At 34.8% G+C, this 19,195-nt stretch overlaps 1 non-coding gene across 1 annotated transcript; it reads left to right on the top strand.

Moving 5' to 3' along the window:
• Nucleotides 1-16,251: 16,251 nt before the first annotated feature.
• LOC127748180 (small nucleolar RNA R71) lies at nucleotides 16,252-16,360 on the top strand. The gene has a single exon (XR_008010123.1). It is a non-coding gene; the product is annotated as a small nucleolar RNA R71 (small nucleolar RNA).
• The last annotated feature ends 2,835 nt before the right edge of the window (nucleotides 16,361-19,195 follow it).

Raw genomic sequence — 19,195 nt, 5'->3', positions numbered from 1 at the left:
AATAATCAGTTTGGGGTACATATCCAACTCCATCCAAGCAAGCTCAAAACAAAAACAAAAAAACCAATCTCATTAAATGAAACGTGTATACACGCGCGGAAACCCTCCCCCCAAACGTTACCATTCGCGCTTGAATATGAAACAACGTTCATTCTTCACTGTCGAAACTGTTACTGGAAAATTTCAAATCTCTCTCGAAATCTCTCAAACCTCGTTCGTGTTATCTGCGAAAACTGCCGCTTCTCCAAATTTGCGTCAAGCTTTCGAAAAGAAGAAGAAAAAACAAACAAAAACAAGAATAGAGACTCCGCAAGGTATAAGACAAACTATTGTTATTATGTTCATTTAATTTCGCGCAAAACTCGCATTTCTCCTAGTTTAATTTAAGGTTTAGTGGATTGAGTTGGTGCGTTTAGTAGATCGACTTATTCTAATTCCATTTTTTTTCTCTATAACTAGGGCATACGAATGGAAATGTATTGTTATTTGTTTTCTGTGATATATAACTTGGTTCATTGTAGTTGGTGATTTACATTCACGTGATTGTTAAGTGTTTAGTTAAGTTCTTTTGCATGCAGAAATATTTTTCTTGCTAATTGAATGTTTATCACGTTTTATTCAAATATGAATGGAGTTCAGTTCGTTGGAGTTGGTGATTTATATTCACTTGATTGTTAAGTGTTTATTTGAATTCGTTTGCATGTAGAAAATATTTTTCTTGCTGATTGAATGTTTATCACGTTTTATTCAATCACTCCTTGTGCCTGATTTTACTTTTCGTATCCTTTTCAGGGATTAATAATATCCAAAATGAGGGTTTATGCTGGGGCAGAATCCTTGATGGAGGACGGAGAGGGAGTTGAAGCAGAGTATATCAGGCTCAGCGGTAAATGAACAAAATTAACAAAATAAGAGACCAAGTGATTCAGGCATTTGAAGCCATAGACTCCCCAAGGCATCTGCTTCCCTCTCAAGCCCTTTTTGAAAATTCACATCAGGCAATATAGATAGTAAATTAAGGTTTAGTGGATTGAGTTGGTGCGTTTAGTAGATCGACTTATTCTAATTTCATTTTTTTTCTCTATAACTAGGGCATACGAATGGAAATGTATTGTTATTTGTTTTCTGTGATATATAACTCGGTTCATTGTAGTTGGTGATTTACATTCACGTGATTGTTAAGTGTTTAGTTAAGTTCTTTTTCATGCAGAAATATTTTTCTTGCTAATTGAATGTTTATCACGTTTTATTCAAATATGAATGGAGTTCGGTTCGTTTGAGTTGGTGATTTATATTCACTTGATTGTTAAGTGTTTACTTGAATTCGTTTGCATGTAGAAAATATTTTTCTTGCTGATTGAATGTTTATCACGTTTTATTCAATCACTCCTTGTGCCTGATTTTACTTTTCGTATCCTTTTCAGGGATTAATAATATCCAAAATGAGGGTTTATGCTGGGGCAGAATCCTTGATGGAGGACGGAGAGGGAGTTGAAGCAGAGTATATCAGGCTCAGCGGTAAATGAACAAAATTAACAAAATAAGAGACCAAGTGATTCAGGCATTTGAAGCCATAGACTCCCCAAGGCATCTGCTTCCCTCTCAAGCCCTTTTTGAAAATTCACATCAGGCAATATAGATAGTAAATTAAGGTTTAGTGGATTGAGTTGGTGCGTTTAGTAGATCGACTTATTCTAATTCCATTTTTTTCTCTATAACTAGGGCATACGAATGGAAATGTATTGTTATTTGTTTTCTGTGATATATAACTCGGTTCATTGTAGTTGGTGATTTACATTCACGTGATTGTTAAGTGTTTAGTTAAGTTCTTTTGCATGCAGAAATATTTTTCTTGCTAATTGAATGTTTATCACGTTTTATTCAAATATGAATGGAGTTCGGTTCGTTGGAGTTGGTGATTTATATTCACTTGATTGTTAAGTGTTTACTTGAATTCGTTTGCATGTAGAAAATATTTTTCTTGCTGATTGAATGTTTATCACGTTTTATTCAATCACTCCTTGTGCCTGATTTTACTTTTTGTATCCTTTTCAGGGATTAATAATATCCAAAATGAGGGTTTATGCTGGGGCAGAATCCTTGATGGAGGATGGAGAGGGGGTTGAAGCAGAGTATATCAGGCTCAGCGGTAAATGAACAAAATTAACAAAATAAGAGACCAAGTGATTCAGGCATTTGAAGCCATAGACTCCCCAAGGCATCTGCTTCCCTCTCAAGCCCTTTTTGAAAATTCACATCAGGCAATATAGATAGTAAATAAGTTGTAGTTTCTTTGACTCGTTGCAATTATTACTAATTTGTTTAACTTGTTTAAGAAAGCAAACATTTCTTCTTTAATGTATATATGTGAATATTAATGTAAATGTTAATGAAAATATAATGTTAATGTATATATGTGAATGTTAATGGAAAATCTAATGTTATTGTATATATCTATTGGAACTATCTAGGCTGCTGTTTTGTTCTAACTTCATAGTGAATGGATTCAGGGTATTTATCAAACATTAAGAGCTCCAAAAATACAAATGAACCGAAATTAATACACTAGATGAACCGAAAAAAGTGTATATAGCACTATTATAGAACGCTAATTTGAAAAAAAATGTTTATATCCATATTCAGTTTTAGAAACACCTAAACATCAAGAGCCCCTCTCTGCTGCATACGATTAGTTGATTTTTAATCTCATTTCCCTTCCGAGTCGTGTTCTTTATTTTGGTAGAAAAACCAGCAAGTTTGGAATAATCTTTGCAGAACTTTTCAGTTTCTTCTAGTGTCTTGAAAGTCATTCCAACCTCTGAGACAAATTGTTCATTCACAACACACCTAGTCTACATAATAAACCGAACACATTATTAAAACAAAACCATTGTATAGTACTAAATGAACAGACATTGTCCATTACATAACTTCAAATTCGAACAACAGTCTGCATAATAAACCAAACATATTATTAAAGTAAAATATATATATATATAAAATCAAATTCGAAAGACCTGCATCTAAAATTCAGAGATTGCATTCCATTAAATTCAATCCAGTTTAATCCAAATAAGAACACCTACGTCTAGAATTTAGCAATTGCATTCAATTCAATTCAACAATAAAAATCTCGTCCGGTTGATTCGATTCAGAAGAATAATCCAAATCACTCTTATTCAATTAATGTGAAGCTGAATCATTCATTGTTTTAATAACCTATTAAAATATGAAAATGAAGAAGATAAATTCACATATCGAAAAAGAAAGTGAAGAAGAATAGGAAGAAGAACGACGAGCAGCAGAAAAGAACGATAAATAGTAGACAAGAAAAAGAAGAAGAACGACGAGTAGCAGAGCAGATCCGAAAATTGCAACCAAATCGTTAACGTTGAGAAGAAGCTTTACATAATTTTAAGACCCAAAAATTTTTGAAAAAATTTATTATGAGCCAATTTCAAATTTATTTATTTATTGGAGATTTTATTTTCAGAAATTATTTTATTAAAAATAATTAAATCAGGTTTTGATAATTAAAATATAAATTTTACTTAATTTCATTATTATTGAATAATTTTCTATACTTAAATTATAAAATTTAGCAACTGTAAAAGAATAAGAATTTTATATGATTTAGTTTAAATAATTGAAATTTTAGAATTTAATAATTTAATTTCATAAACAAAGAAAATAAATTATATCATCTCTAGTTTTAAATTACGATACTTGATTAAAATCTAATTAGCAAATTGATAATTAAATAATATTTTTAAAGTAATTTCAAGGGATTAAATTAGATTTCAAATTAATAAAATATACCCTAATTTGATTAGAATTACCAAATCCTAATTAACCCAAATATCCCCAAATTAAACCCTAATCTCCCTCACACCTACAGCACCGCCATCCACCGCCTAAAACCGTCAGCCATTCACCAAGAAAGAAATGAAGAAAAACAAAGAAAGCAGAAAGGGGGAGTCCGAGGGAGAAGGGAGATCTGGGGAAGGCAGAGGAGAGAAAAGAAGAAGACCGCGCCGGCGCACTAGGCCTCACCCCCGCCGTCACGTCGTTGTCAGACTGTGGAGAGGGAGCATTTGCGGAGGGATCCTTGGGAGAGAGTGACGAGCGCAAGCCAGGACTCGCAGGGAGAAGCCACCGCCGGGCATCCTCGTTGCCGTCACTAGAGATTTGGTCGTCGCCGTCGATCGTCCTTGCGCCACATCAGAAATAGAACTACGAATGGAAAGGAGCGCAAACCATAGCCACAGACGGAGAATAAAGAGCGTGCGCGGAGGTGGTGAAGCCGTCGCTGTCACCATCGTGGGTGGATTCACCACTCTGCCTGGTCTCCGTTGCTGTTGAGCTCCAACCGCCGCCGTTCCTGCCACCGTCAAGCCTCGGTTAGCACCGCTGAGCTCCTGCCACCACTGTCATTGAGGAAGCTCACCAGAGTCGCTGGAGGCTGCCGCCGCTCTATCTAGTTCTATTTTGAGTTGTGTAGCCATGTCCGTGGCCACCGGGGACAGTGTTGTGGCTGCCCGAGTTACCGTCAAAGCTGTCGTTGCTTCATTCCTGGTTCCTTTTTGTGCGGTAGGTATTTTGCTCTAAAAACCTCTATGTGTTATTCTGTTATAGATTATTGAGTTCTACGTGACGATTTTATGTTAGGATTGAGTTACTGTTATTAGCTGGTGCCCTTAAGGCTGTTACCGCTGCGGAACATAGTTGGAGTTAATGCCGTTGTTTTCGGACCGAGGGTAAAAGGTTTCCTTTAATGCGTTGGTTCCACTTTTCGAGGTAAGGGATTGTTTTAAATTTAAAATATTTTAGAGTTGAATATCTGATGATTTTAGTGAATTAATGCAAATAAATTAATATCTGTGATTGAAATGATTTTCTGCTGTGATTGAAGTTGTGGCTGAGTTAATTATTGATTTGTCAATTTATTGAGTTTCTGGCGAAAATGACTAAGTATGTTGATTTTGAACGTTTGTTTGAAATTGGTTCTTATTGATTTTGAATGATGGATTTGGAAATGTTAACTTGAAATGTTGGTTTTGATTGAGTCGAGGTTGAAAAGAGGGGACCAGTGACGGGTGGCAAACTCCAGTTTTTAGGGGAGGTGCTGCTGGAATTTCTCTAAGAATTTTGAAGAAGTTTTGGTTGTGATTTCAAAAATAATTTAGATTTAAGTAACTTTAATAAAAGTAGTATGTTTTGAATGTTGTTGAAGATTATTAAAGAGAATTGGATTCTTATGATTTGGTTAACTTATGATTTTAAACTCATTTAATTTCTAATAATGAAAAGAGATTTGATTAACTCGCCAAACACTTTAAAATGGTAAATTGAATATAAATTCAAGGGTTTGGTAATAGGAAAGTGAGTTTAAGGTTTTTAATGAAATTGAACATAAGATTTAAGAGGAAGAAGGTTATTTTAAGAAATATGATGAAAAATGTGTGGTGTTGATTTGGAGGCAAGTTTATGAGTTGTTTGGAGGTTGTCTTTGAAATTTAGGTGTGATTTAGTGACAATTGGGTTGTTTGAGATCTGGTGATGATTCTGGTTAATTATAGTGATGTGGGGTGATGATTGTGATTGATGACGTTGGTTGTGGTATTGATGACAAGATTCGTGATGAATGAGACATGATTGAGAATGATGTGAATGTTAATGAATTATAATTGAAATATTTATATGGCTTATTAATTTGAATTATCTGACATACGAGTTTCCCTAGGTAAGGTATTGTGGCTTGCCACCACGTGTTCTTATATATATATATGAGAAAAATCTATGCATAGACTCATGGGGATGCGCGTCAGGGGACTGTCCAATGGTTAGCTATCAGGACATGTCGGATTGGCTTTATAACCGACAGATGAGCTCACTAGCCATAGGACAGGTATGCATCATATGCATTTGTATGTTTTGATTGAGTGTGAATTTGTTTTGGTTTGCTTAACTGCTTAGCCATGTTCATCTGCTACTTGTTTTACTTGCTGTACTTGAATCCTATCTGTGATTTCCTTGTTTGTCTTGTATGTGTATGTTTATCTGAGAGACTCTTTTTGGTGGAGGCGTGATGAGAATAGTTTCTGGTATGTGGTAATGAAGGTTGAGGCAGGTGGACTAGGTGTTGCTTGAGTATTCTAATGTGTATACTATTTGGATAGGAGTGAGCGAGGCGAGTTGGGTAGGAAGTCACTAGGCATGTTTTTGGTCCTTTTTGTTTCTTTAAACTATTCATCTTACTAATTTGTAAGTTAAAGGAATTTCTTTAAACACCTTTTAAAGTAAGTTTTTCACCAAATTTTTTCAAAAGGTTATTTCAAAAAAGAAAAATTGTTTTATAATAGAATTAATTCTATTTGCAAGTATTTCTTTACTTTGATGGTATTCCCGTCCCTACTGAGAACGTGTGGTTTGTTCTCACCCCAATATCTTCCACCCTTTCAGTGATACAGGTTTGAAGACTCAGTTTGAAGCTGCGGGTGATTGTTGCTTAAGATCTTTATTTAATAAAGAGGGATAAGTGTTGTATCCAAATTTTATTTTGATTTGCTTGTATAAGATTTATTATTATTAGTAATTATGTGATTACTATTACTTGGTGATGTTTGATATATGATTTTTAATGAGTTGGAAATAATTTTTTGGCTTTTTATTAAAGATTGAAACATGATTCCGAACTAAAGGCTCAATATTAAATAACTAATAAGGAAAACCGGTTAGTAACGCCTTACTTTTGGTACGATCATGACGTATTGGAAGCTAGGTTGTTATGTTATGGTATCAGAGTAGTTCATCCTGATTAGAGCCTTAGAAATGGACTGACTATGCTTCATTGCATACTCTAAGTGTTTATCATGTTATAAGTCTTGTCCGAATGACGAGAATTATAACTTTATGCACATGACTGTCTATTGATTAACACTATTAGCTTACCATTGCATATCTGTTGATATTAAGTCTCACCAGCTTAATGTTGATGGTTTATGTGTTTAAGAAAGTTAATGAGTTATCATGGACAAAGTAGAATTAATAAGTGATGCGGTTTACGGGTTTTCGGAGCGCTAGAAATTAATTTTTGAAGTTAGTCCCGTTTTGACATGTAATCTTGTTCGTGTTGCATTGCTTAGTACATTGTTTTCTCTTTTATTGGTTATATTGGAATTCCTTGCTTTAGATCTTCCCTTTTAGTATATGATTCGACTCTGTTCCCAACCGTATTTATTCATTTCTTAAGTTCCAAGTGATTTCAAGTGAATTATCAGGATTATAATCTAGCAGAAATATACATATATATATATATATATATGTATATTTCTGCTAGATTATAATCCTGATAATTCACTTGAAATCACTTGGAACTTTTATCCCTGATATTGCTCATATTTCTCTTCATGAATCATGAGTTTTTTTTAGTTAGCTTTGAACCTGTTTCGCATGACAATGGTCCTTAATTCTTTGAAAAATGTCAGAAGTTATTCTTTGATTAGTTTACACTGAAGACAAGTGCTTTAATCATGCCACATGATGTGCGTATTTCTTATTCTTCGATTTATCATCTTTCTCGCTCCTTGTTTAAATTCTTTTTGGAACCCGATTTAATTATCCATCATTATCAGTATTTATGAATTTCTTCATGAATTATGTACCCTTTTATTCGATCTTAAATCTGTTCTGGCGTAACACATAATTCTTAATACTTAAGTGATTTAAAATCGTGAAAGTTACAATTCGAAGCAAGCTAATTGTGCGATTTGGTTCTTTTGCTTCGCCTTCTACACCTTATGCTTATTCTGTCCAAATTACAATCTTTGATCCTGTGCTCCTCTAAATGAATAAAGTAATCCCCTTGGTAAAAATTTTGAGTTTGCCTTGTTACGAAATAACAATTCTAGTAGTATTCTTCTGAAGTTCTCGTTTCGGAATCTTCGTTGAAAAGAGTTTTGGTTTGATCTTTTTTTTTATTATTTATCTGATCTTGTCTGCAACCATTCTTTGAATTCTGGATATGACCACCACTAATCTTATATGTACTTTCCTACAAGAAATAAATAAATCTTTTAAGTAGCTAAAAAAAAAACATACTTGTTTCTAAAAGTACTATCTATTCTTTTATTAATTATACAGGAACACTTTATAATAGATTTCCTTCTTTGAACACAATTTGATTCTTCTCTAATATTACTTAAATTTTTTATGTATGACTTTACTTGATTATGTACTTTAAGATTCTTGATGAGAGATTTTTGCTTCTATTCCAGTTAATCTTTATTTGACAAACACCATATAATTTATTTTAAATTGGGTTGTTTTGACGCAATACCTTATTAAGATTTCTGGTAATTCTTTTGGGAAAATGAGTTCATTCCTTCATAAGATTACAACTTGATTTTCTCCTCCGGTGCATCTTGTTATTCTTGTACATTTTTGCTTACTTGTAATTTCAAAAGTTTCTCCAAGTTCTTGCGAAAGATTATCTTGGTTGCTTGTTCTTATTTTCCAAAGTTTGTATTTCTTTAAGTAAATTCCAAACTTATTTTGATGCAACATACCACTTCTTATAATTTCCTTCTAAGGTTCTTGTTTCAGATTCCATTGAAGAAATTTTGATTCAGTTCTTCCTTTGCTAGATACCATCCGTAGCTATACTTTAAATTTCGATAAGATTGTTTTGGGAACTAGTATACACTCCTTTGTATGAAGCTTTGAAACTTCCTTGTGCAATCGAAACCTGTTTGTTTGTAACGTACCAATTACCTCGGACCTTCGTCTCTGAATAAAATTTGATTTTTCCTCTAATTTGATTTGCATCTTTTTGAACATACTCGCACTTATCTCATTGAAAATTGTTTTGGTACAACACGAATCCTTAAATTTTTTAAATTGGTAAGTGCTCTTTTTAATTAGACGGTATTGGCTTATGCGTTCTAATCATGTCGTGTAATTTGAAGTTTCGTTTATTCTTTTCATTTTCTTAATATATAGTTTATATTTCTTTGTTTCACAATATATCTTGATATGTTTACATTTTCGAATATGGTAAGAACTTTAGTAACATAGTTGTTGAACTCATATTTCTCCACGAGCTAAGGAACCCTTATAGTAATCCGAAGTTGTTCTGCTGTGATGCGTCGCTATTGTCTTTAATCATTCCAATTCTATAAAATCTCACACTTCTTCAACTCAGCTTGAAATTTGTTTCAAAATAACGAGCTGTTTTTCTTCTTATTGATCTTATCAAATTTCTTTAATTCAAGAGTTATCCTTGTAGTTGTTAATTGATTCCTTTCTGGCAATCTTCATTACTTATGTATCTACGTTTACCTGTAATTTCATTCATTCTTTCAAATCCCTATGAGTACTATCCTTGTCACTTGTCATTCTTTTTTAAAATCTTGTGTCATTCTGCGCGATTTGAGATTTATTTTAATGTCACGTGCGATGTTAGATATGACAAGTAATGCATTAGTTCTTAGGACATGGTTAGTGTATGCAAAAGGTAAAGTTGGTAAATGTGCGATGCCATAGGATGCTATGGAGATTTGTTTTACGTGAAAGAGTTTTGTTGATGTTAGGTTTATGACCAGCAAGATTTGCAAAGTGTTAAAATCATGTAATGTTTTCTGTAATACACTAATTTTTGAGGACGAAAATTTTTATAAGTGGGGTAGGATGTAAGACCCAGAAATTTTGAAAAATTTTATTATGAGCCAATTTCAAATTTATTTATTTATTGGATATTTTATTTTCAGAAATTATTTCATTGAAAATATTTAAATCAGGTTTTGATAATTAAAATATAAATTTTACTGAATTTCATTATTATTGAAAAATTTTATATACTTAAATTATAAAATTTAGCAGTTGTAAAAGAATAAGAATTTTATATGATATAGTTTACATAATTGAGATTTTAGAATTTAATATTTTAATTTCATAAGAAAATAAAATAAATTATATCATATTTAATTTTAAATTAAGATACTTGATTAATAGTTTTAATGTAATTTCAAGGGATTAAATTAGATTTCAAATTAATAAAATATACCCTAATTTGATTAGAATTACCAAATCCTAATTAACCCAAATCATCCCAAATTTAACCCTAATCCCCCTCACACCTACAGCACTGCCATCCACCACCCCAAACCCTTAGCCATTCACCAAGAAAGAAATGAAGAAAAACAAAGAAAGCATAAAGGGGGAGTCCGAGGGAAAAGAGAGATCTAGGGAAGGCAGAGGAGAGAGGAGAAGAAGACCGCGTTGGCGTACTGGGCTTCACCGCCGCCGTCGCATCATTGTCGGACCGTGGAGAGAGAGCGTTTGTGGAGGAAGCCATGGGAGAGAGTGACGAGCCCAAGCTAGGACTGGGAGGGAGAAGCCACCGCCGGGCATCCTCATTGCCATCGCTGGAGTCTGGTTGTCGCCGACCATCGTCCTTGCGCCGCGTCAGAAATAGAACTGCGAACGGAAGGAAGCGCAAACCAAAGCCACATACGGAGAAGAAAGAGCGCGCGTGGAGGAGGTGAAGCCATCGCTGTCACCGTCGTGTGTGGAGTCACCACCGCGCCTGGTCTCCATTGCTGCTGAGCTTCGACCGCTACCGTTCTTGCCGCCGTCAAGCCTCGGTTAGCACTGCCGAAGCTCCTGCCACCACTATCATTGAGGAAGCTCACCAGAGTCGCTGGAGGCTACTGCCGCTCACTCTGGTTCTATTTTGAGTTGCGTAGCTGTGTCTGTGGCTGCTGGGGACAGTGTTGTGGCTGCCGGAGTTACCGTCAGATCTGCCGCTGCTTCGATCCTGGTTCTTTTTTGTGCAGTAGGTATTTTGCTCTAAAAACCTCTCTATTTATTCTGTTATAGATTATCGAGTTTTGCACGACGATTTTATGTCAGGGTTGAGTTCCTATTATTAGCTGGTGCCCTTGAGGCTGTTACCGCTGCAGAACATAGTCAGAGCTAACGCCATTGTTTTTGAACCAAGGGTAAAAGGTTTCCTTTAACGCGTTGGTTTGACTTTTCGAGGTAGAGGATTGTTTTAAAGTTAAAATATTTTGGAGTTGAATACTTGATGAGTTTAGTGAATTAATGCAAATGAATTAATATCTGTGATTGAAATGATTTTCTACTGTGATTGAAGTTGTGGCTGAATTGATTATTGATTTGTCTATTTGTTGAGTTTCTGACGAAAATGACTTAATATGTTGATTTTGAACGTTTGTTTGAAATTGGTTCTTATTGATTTTGAATGATGGATTTGGAAATGTTAATTTGAAATGTTAGTTTTGATTGAGTCGAGGTTGAAAAGAGGGGACCCATGACAGGTGGCAAACTCTAGTTTTTAAGGGAGGTATTGCCGGAATTTTTCAAAGAATTTTGAAGAAGTTTTGGTTGTGATTTCAAAAATGATTTAGATTTAAGTAACTTTAATAAAAGAAGTATGTTTTGAATTTTTTGAAAATTATTAAAGAGAATTGGATTCTTATGATTTGTTTAACTTGTGGTTTTAAACTCATTTGATTTCTAAGATATTTGATTAACTAGCCAAACAATTTAAGTGGTGAATTGAATATAAACTCAAGGGTTTGGGAATAGGAAAGTGAGTTTAAAATTTTTAACGAAATTGAACATAAGAGTTAAGAGGAAGAAAGTTATTTTAAGAAATATGATGAAAAATGTGTGGTGTTGATTTGGAGGTGAGTTTAGTGAGTTATTTGGAGGTTGTCTGTGAAATTGAGGTGTGATTTAGTGACAATTGGGTTGTTTGAGATTTGGTGATGATTCTGGTTAATTATAGTGATGTGGGGTAATGACTGTGATTGATGACGTTAGTTGTGGTATTGATGACAAGATTCGTGATGAATGAAACATGATTGAGAATGATGTGGATATTGATGAATTATAATTGAAATATTCATATGGCTTATTTATTTGAATTATCTGAGATACGAGTTTTCCTGGGTAAAGTAACATAGCATGCCACCACGTATTCCAGGTTGAGACTCGATACTCTGTTGACCCTACGATGTATGGTTGACTGGGCACTTATAAATTTTCGGGAATGGTATCCCCATTGAGTGATTTGATATATATATGAGAAAAAGCTATGCATAGACTTATGGCTACTCCTTGGCCGGCGTTCAATGCCAACAATGCTCCCCTCTTGGGGCGTTGAACGCCGAGTGAGGGCTTCCTCACTGGCGTTCAACTTTAACACTCCATCTGGAGTGTTCTGTTTTCACTGCTGTGAATTTCGTCTCTTGACTGATGCACATGATCATGACTCTAACAACTAAAAGAAAAACAAAACAAAATAAATAAAGTTGAGTAAAGTTGGGTTGCCTCCCAACAAGCACTCTTTTAACATCACTAGCTTGATGTTTAGCTCCTTACGGAGGTGAGTATGAGCTCAGATTTTTACCCTTTGCAATGAATCTTCTTCCTGTCCTCTCATGAATGAGCTCCAAAGGTAGAACACGACTCACTGTGTGTGGTAAGACTGGCTTCTTATTGAAGACAACTCTCATGCCAGGTGAGAGGCATTCAGTAGGAACTTTCTTATCCCTCTAGCCTTTAGGTACTTTCTTTTTCGTACCTTTGTGCTTAGAGCTTGTTGGTGGCTGCCCAACACAAAATCTAGAATTGATGTCTAGGGGCTCTGCAGAGCTCTACACAGAAAGAGAGGGTTGGCACACTAGGTGTTGCACTGTTATCTCTCTTTTATATGGAGACTTAGGATGAGACATCTTTAATAAGATGTGATCCTTCCCTAACTTTAGGGTTAGTTCTCCCTTAGCCACATCAGTTATAGCATTGTTTGTGGCTAGGAAAGGTCTTCCAAGGATGACACAATCATCTTCATCCTCTCCTATGTCTAAGACAATGAAGTTTGCTGGGATGTAGTGGTTTTCAACTTTAACCAAGACATTCTCCACTAAACCATATGGCTTCTTCATGGTCTTGTCTGCCATCTCTAAAGAGATGTGTACAGCTTGTACCTCAAGGATTCCCAACTTCTCCATTACAGAGAGTGGCATGAGGTTGATGCTTGACCCTAGGTCACATAGAGCCTTATCAAAGGTTATGGTGCCTATGGTGTAAGGAATCATAAAGCGTCCAGCACCTGGAAGCTTCTGAGGTAGCTCTTGCTGAACCAAAGAATGGATTTCTTTGGTAAGCAGTGGATGTTCTTCCTCCAGAGGCTTTGTACCAAAAAACTTGGCATTCAGCCTCATAAGAGCTCCTAGGTATCGAGCAACTTGCTCTTCCCTAGTGTCTTCATCCTCACTTGAGGATGAATAGTAATCAGAACTCATACACTGTAGAAGTGCATATAAAGGAACCTCAATGGTCTTTATGGTTTCCTTTGGTTCTGGGATAGAGGATTCTTGAGTGGGCTTCAAGCACTCAACGGGTGTGCTTGGGCTGGTGTTTAACGCCAGCTTTGTCAGCTTATTAGGCATTGAATGCCCTTGTTGTCTATACTGACTGGCGTTAAACGCCAGTTCCTCTAGCATTCTGGGCGTTGAACACCCAGCAGGGATGTCCTTACTGGCGTTCAACGCCATCTTCCCTAGGCTGGTGGGCGTTGAAACCCCAATGAGGGGTTCCTCACTGGCGTTCAGCACTAGAATAGCTGCCTGGTTTGGCGTTGAACGCCTAGTGAGGGGTTCCTCACTGGCATTCAGCGACAGAAAGCCTTCCTTTTTGGGCATTGAACGCACAGCCAGTGCTCTCTGGCTGGCGTTCAATGCTAGCTTTTATGCCAGGATGGACATTAAATGCCCAGTGAGGGGTTCCTCATTGACGTTTAATGCCAGGCTTGCTGCCATTGTGGGCGTTGAATGCCAGTGAAGGCTTCTTCACTGGCGTTCAATGCCTTCCCATTCTCCTCTGTTTCGACCTCAACCTCTATGGTTATGGCTGATGAACAGAAAATTGATGGTTTAGAATTTCACGAATGAATTCTCGTTGCAAGTATAGTTTCTAAACTCACAATAATCCTTTCATACAAACATTTGTTTGTCACAAGTACGAACCCCTAAAATTAACAACCGAAGTATTTAATCCTCGGGTCGTTCTCCCTAGGAATTACAATAAAGTGTCTTGTTATTGGTTATGAGGTATATTTTGGGGTTTTGAGATGAGAGACAAGAATTGTATATGGCAAGGAAATTCAAATAACAAAAAGGTCTTGGCAAGGGTTGGTGGTCAGGGATCTCTATCCCTATAACTAACCACAACATGAGAATTGGTAAGGATCAATCTCATTAAATCATCCTCTAACTAGTAGTAAAGGAAAGTAAAATGAGCTATATCAATCCAAGCCCATATGTCCTAACTCTCTACTAATCCAATTAGTGAGAACTATAGTTAATGACTCCCAATCATCAATTACTTGGACATTATTAACTCAAGAGTTTCTAAGTTACCTCTCCAAGCCAAGAACATAAAATTCTACTCTAACACTCCTCCAAGCATTTTATCAAACACTTGGAAGGCACAAAAGAAAAATATAGTAAATCAAAAACAAGAATGAATTCTAACAACAACTAATTGCAAAGAATTAACAACAACAATTAAAGAAAACAAGATCTACATGAATTACCTCAAATTGCATTAAAGGAAAATAGAAGAAGAAATAGTGCATCAACAACAAAGTAAACAATTACAAGAATGAAATACAAAATTAGAGAGAGGAAGAGTATAGGAACAAGAAATTGTAAAGGAAAAGTAAATCAAAACATGAATTAATCCTAGATCTAAGAAGAGATTAACCTAAACCTAAACCTAATCCTAATCCTAGAGAGAAGAGAGAGCTTCTCTCTCTAAAAACTAACTTTGCCTCCAAAACTAAACTAAACTAAGCTAGTGGTAACTAAGTGTCTAAAACGTATTTTTCATTCCTCTTCAATCATTGGGGTAAATAGCATCAGAAATGAGTTGGATTGGGCCCACAAGGCTTCTAAAATCGCTGGCCACATGTTGCAGTAAGTGAATCATGTGCAACCATCGGTGTGTATGCGTACAGTGCACATACGCATCCTTATACGCGCGGCAACTATGGCAAATCTAATATCATTTCAAAGCCCCGAATGTTAGCTTTCCAATGCAACTAGAACCGTGTCATTTGGATCTCTATAGCTCAAGTTATGATCGTTTAAGTGCGAAGAGGTCAGGCTTGACAACTTTTTGATTCCTTCATTTATTAATGAGTTCTCCATTTTTACATGCTTTTTCTTCATTCCCTCAATCCAATCTTTGTCTCCTAAACCTGAAATCACTTAACAAACATATCAAGGCATCTAGTGGAATCAAGGTAAATTAAAATTAGCTATTTTAAGATCTAAAAAGCATGTTTTCACTCTTAAGCACAATTAAAGGAGAATTTACAAAACCATGCTATCTTAGGGAATAAATGGGAGAAAAGTTGACAAAATCCTCTAAATCTAACACAAGATAAACTCTAAAAATGGGGTTTATCAATGGCCTTGTACTCTTCTCTAGGATTAACCTCAGTATTACGAGGAAGTGTGTCAGGAGGGATCTTAGGGATCCTCTTGCTCAGTTGACCAACTTGTACCTCCAAGTTTCTAATAGAGGACTTTGTTTCATTAATGAAACTATGAGTGGTCTTAGTGAAGATGGAGACTAGAATGGCTAAGTTAGAAAGTATTGGCTTAGAGGTCTCCATATTCCATTGAGAAGATGGGAACGATGGTATGTTGTTGAACCTATTTTGGTTCCTACCACCTTGATTGAAACCTTGCTGAGGTTACTGTTGATCCTTCCATGAGAGGTTAAGATGATTCATCCATGAAGGATTGTAGGTGTTTCCATAGGGTTCTCCTATGTAATTCACCTCCTCCATGGTGTCTTGATCAGGATCATAAGCTTTTGTTTCAGAAGAAGCTTCTTGATTACTGCCAGCTGTAGCTTGCATTCCAATCATATGTTGAGAGATCATATTGACCTGATAGGTCAAGATTTTATTCTGAGCCAGGATGGCATTCAGAGTCTCAACTTCATGAACTCCTTTCTTCTGAGAGGTACGATGGTTTACATGATTTCTCTCAGAGGTGTACATGAATTGGTTATTTACAACCATCTCAATGAGCTCTCTAGCTTCTGCAGGCGTTTTCTTCAAATGGAGAGATCCACCTACAGAGCTGTCCAATGAAATTTTGGACAATTCAGATAAACCATCATAGAACACACCTATAATGGACCACTCTGAGAGCATGTCAGGAGGACATCTGCTGATTAGTTGCTTGTATCTTTCCCAAGCTTCATAGAGAGATTCACCTTCTCTTTGTCTGAAGGTTTGAATATCCTCTCTAATTTTGCTCATCCTTTGAGGAGGAAAGAATTTAGCAAGAAAAGCATTAACCAGCTTTTCCCAAGAGTCAAGACTCTCTTTATGCTGGGCATCCAACCAGTTTTTAGCTTTATCCCTTACTGCAAAAGGAAAGAGCATAATTTTATAAACCTCAGGATTTACTCTATTGGTTTTTACAGTATCACAGATTAGCAAGAACTCAGCTAAAAACTGATGTGGATCGTCCATTGGAAGTCCATGATATTTGTAATTTTGCTGTAGAAGAGAGATTAACTGAGGCTTAAGCTCAAAATTATTAGCTTCAATGGCAGGTACAACAATGCTTCTGCCATAAAAATCAGAGGTAGGCATGGTGAAGTCACCAAGGACCTTTCTAGGCTCCTCTTGTGATTCGGCCATGTCTTCTTGTTCTTGTTCAAAACTTTCTGAAAGGTCTCTTCCGGAGTGCTGTGCTTTAGCTCTTTGTAAGCTCTTCCTTAAAGTCCTTTTAGGTTCAGGATCAGTAGTAAAGAGGGGTTCTTTATCCATATTCCTGGTCATAAACAAGAAAAAAAGAAAAAAGAAGAAAAGAAGAAAAGAGACTATGCCAATAGGCAAGAAGCTCTTTCTTAAAGTCAAAATAGAAGAAAGAAAAAAATAAGAAGAAAGAAGATGGAAAGGAAATCACAAGAAAGCTTTTTGTGCCACTTGGATCAAAGAGCTTCCAATGAGATGTTAAGAAAGAAGAAGAAGACAGAAAAGAAGTAGAAGAAAAATACCTTCGAAATAATAGATAAGAGTAAATAAGGGAAGATAGAAGATGAGAAGGTAGAATAGAGAGGGAGTAGAGTTTGAATACTATAGATGTGAGAAGAACAGCAGTATAAATAGAAAAAGTAAATAAGAATTAAAATATTTTTGTTTTTATTTATTATTTAATTAATTTATAAAGAATTTAAAATTTAAATGTTAAATTTTCGAAAATAGAGGAGTGAAGAGAAGAAAAAGTTTTCGAAAATTAAGAGAGATGAGAGTTAGTTAGGTAGTTTTGAAAAAGAAGAGAGAGAAGAAGAGAAGTAATTTTTGAAAATTAAGAAGAGAAGAGTTAGTTGGGAGGTTTTAAAAAAGAAGAGAGAGAAGATAGGATATTATTTTTGAAAATTAAGGAAGAGAAGAGTTAGTTAGGAAGTTTTGAAAAATAAGAGAGAAAAGATAAGATATTAATTAAGAAAAGATTTGAAATTGAAAAAAAAAATAGAAGGTAAGATAAGAAAAGATTTGAAATTGAAATTTGAAATTAGAAAAAGATAAGATGAGAAATTTAATTTTGAAAAAGATTTAATTTTAAAATTTGAGATTTGAATAAGATAAGAAAATATTTTTGAATTTTGAAAAAGATATGATAAGATTTCGAAAAAGATAATATTTTTTTTGAAAAAGATATTATTTTTAATTTTGAAAAGATTTGATTTTTTTGAAAACTTGACAACTAAGATAAGATAAGATAAAAATTTAAATCAAAATCTGAATTTTTATGGTTAATTTCAAAAATTATGGTTAGAAATTAGCTAGGAAAGATATTTTTTATTTTTTTTAATTTAATGAGGAAAGAGAAAAACACAAAAAAGACACAACTTAAAATTTTTTGATCTAGTGCACTCAAATTTTCGAAAATTTGGAGGGAAACACAAGGAGACACCAAACTTAAAAATCTTAAGATCAGAACACATACAAGACTCAAGAACACTTTGAAGAAACACAAGAATACAAAGAACAAAATTTAAAGACTCAAAGAACTCAAGAACATAAAAAGGACACCAAACTAAAATTTTTTAGAAAACTTAACACAAATTTTCCAAAATCAAAAGAAAATAAACAAGAAAACACCAAACTTAAAGACTTGACACAAGAATTAATCCAAGAAAAATTATTTTTGAAAATTTTTTGAAAGGAAGATACCAAAAAATAAAAAATTATTGTAATTAATAAATACTGAGACTCAAAGAAGCAAAAAGTTACTAAGAACATAAACGCAACGCTCTAACCAATTGAGCAAGAAAAATAAAACTATTTTTAAAAACTTTTTTAAAATTTTCAAAAAATAGAGAAAAAGAAAATAAAAATAAAAGACTCAAAGACTCTAACCAAAGAAAGAGAGTTATACTCTTGCAAAAATCAGAGACTCAAAGAACACAGAACTCAAACAAAGAAAAGACAAATTTTTCTTGTAAAAGTTTAAGATTTTGGGCATTGTTGTTAGCCACTCCTTCCTCATGCACCTCATTCTCCATGACTTGCACAATCGCAAAAATACCAAAAGCAAAACAGAACACTCTATTGCTAGAGTAGTGTTAGAGTTAGTAGACACAATCTGTCAAACAGTTAGTAGGCTTTAAAGAAAAATGCTTAATCGAGACTATCACCTACTTAATCATTGTCAATCTTAATCAATCCCCGGTAATGGCGCCAAAATCTTGATGGATGAAAATCACACCCGCACAACTACCGGCAAGTATACCGGGTCGCATCAAGTAGTAAAACTCACAAGAGTAAGGTCAATCCCATAGGGATTGATGGATCAAGCAACTTTAGTGAGGTGATGAGTCTAGTCAAGCTAACATTGAGAGAGTTTGGTGAAATTGACTTGACATAATGTAAATTGCAAGAAATTAAAGTGCTGAAAGTAAATTGCAAAATGTAAACGACGGAAACTTAAATGGAAAGAAACTGAATAACTGAATCTTAAATGGCAAGAAAGTAAAGGCAAGAATGTAAATAGCAATGGAAAGTAAATTTCTTGAAATGTAAAGTGTTTTGGGTGCTGGGAATTAAAAGAAGCAGTAAATTCAAGGAAATTAAAAG

Source organism: Arachis duranensis, chromosome 5 (genome assembly GCF_000817695.3).
Source record: "Arachis duranensis cultivar V14167 chromosome 5, aradu.V14167.gnm2.J7QH, whole genome shotgun sequence".
NCBI classification, from domain to species: Eukaryota; Viridiplantae; Streptophyta; class Magnoliopsida; order Fabales; family Fabaceae; genus Arachis; species Arachis duranensis.
Note: the sequence above shows the minus strand (reverse complement) of the source record. Positions and strands in the feature narration are given on the sequence as shown.